A 1,999-nucleotide genomic window follows, 5' to 3' on the forward strand; every position below is an offset into this window, starting at 1 on the left:
TGTTCTTCGTCCTGGGTCTCCGGCTACCTCAGGAGATCTGACTCCCAGAGGAGGTCTTGACCCTGCCCCAAGCGTGAAGGCAGTAAGCCCTCCCAGGAGAACGGAGGGCTCTCAAAGGGAAGGCGAAAGACCAGCTAGGGCCCCACCCCAGGAGGAATACTTTGATTTGCCCCACGGTGAAGGAACATTAGAGAACCAGGGACACAGAGCAGCCAGGGCAGCCCAAGCTGGAGTTGGGGTCTGTTGGACGTGGCTGGTCTGTCCTCACCGTGCCTTGTTCAATGTATGGCTTACTCCAAGTCCCTCGAGTCAGACATGGTCTGTTCACAGGGGCCCACAGTCATCCCTGCTGGCCACCTCTGCCTGCCTCAGAAGATGTCTCTGGAAGCGAGGGTGCTTGGAAACACAGTCGTGGACTCGTTATTGCTCATGTTCAAGAAGCCCGAGTGAGGAGGAGGAGGAGTGTTGTAAATTTAGTGGTGGACAAGTGCCTTGATTTTGTTTTTCCCAAATGGATATTGGAAACGATGGATCGTTACACAAGAGGATTTGGGCAGATGATGAAGTAGTTGTTTTAGAACTACTTAGAAGAAAAAGTAGCGATTTCCACATCCTCTGTGTTTTCTGAGGATGTGTCCTGCCAAGTTCCACCCCCTTCTGTGACGAGGGAACGCCACACGCCTGAGGAAGACCACAACTAGACTGAGTCCTCTGGGTCAGGTGTGGCCTCGCCCTGCTGTTTCTTCTCTGACTGGTCCCACAGGATCTCCGCCTCCGGGAAGGATTGTTTGCTCTGCCAGAGCGGCGGCATCTCTGCAGGATCTCTGGGTCCCTCAGGCTTCCTGTGCTGGCCTTGGGCGGGACACACTGTAAATGTGCTACAGATTTGTGGACTTGGGTTTGGATGATCAGAAACGCAGGCTGGGGCACGAGGCCATGGTAGAGACCGGCGATGGTGAACCTTTTAGTTTTCAGTGGTGGCAGATGGCCAGCTGTAGCACATGTGCCATAGGTGTGTCGCCACTGGGCTGGACCACTGCTAGTAAAGGCGGCCCTTGAAGGGAAGGGTTCAAATCTTAACTGAGGCCCTTATAGGGGGTGTGAACACCTGCCATCACCTTCACCACCTCTTCATCTGAGCAACAAAAATGACAAAGGACAGACACAAAATAAAAATGAAAGGTGCCCTATCTATTAATAAAAATATGCTTTGAGCCTTTACTAAGGACCAGGTTTTGTGCAGAGTGCCTTCCCTCCCTCAGGGAACCCACACAATCCTGGGGCATGGATTCCATTATCATCTACCTGATGGGACAGCAAACAGAGGCTAATGAAGGGCGTGTAGGCCCCTAAGGTCACATCTGGTCACCAGAATGCACAGAGCTAAACTTGAACCCGGGACAGTCAGATTCCAGAGGCCAAGGGCACGTGCTGGCGCGGTGGTTCTACAGTTCGCACGAGCATCAGAATCCCCTGGTGGGTTTGTTAAAACTGACCTCTGGGTCCCCTCCCAGAATTTGGTTCAGTGCCCCGAGAATTTGAATTTCTAATATTTTTAAGCGATGTGGATGGTCTGTTTAGTGATTGGCAAGATATCCACTTAAGGCCTCTTTCTCACCCCTCTGTCCTAGAAAGTAGAAGACGGCTAAGGAGAAGGCTGCTGAAATAAGCGAGCTGACTTACACGTGTTAGGACTAAGGGCGTGTGTAGAGGTGCTCACGGGGACTTGAAGTCACAGATCTGGGTTCACATCTCGGCCACCTGACCGTGTGCCCATCTGGCAGGCATTCCTGAGAAGGTGCACCCGAGGCCCGTGGTTAAGAACCTGGTGTTCCAGGACGAGTCTCTTCTCCTACTCTGGGGTTCAGGCTTCCTCCCGAGGTCCGCGGCCTCGCGCTTCCCACCTGCGCGCGCCCCTCCAGACCGAGCTCTCCTCGGCCTGTCCAGCCGGCAAGCGTTGCCATGGCAGCGCGGGCGGGGATGCTGGAGGCAGAGTGCA

This window comes from Fukomys damarensis, unplaced genomic scaffold (genome assembly GCF_012274545.1).
Source record: "Fukomys damarensis isolate Sample0158 unplaced genomic scaffold, DMR_v1.0_HiC HiC_scaffold_12, whole genome shotgun sequence".
Lineage (NCBI taxonomy): Eukaryota > Metazoa > Chordata > Mammalia > Rodentia > Bathyergidae > Fukomys > Fukomys damarensis.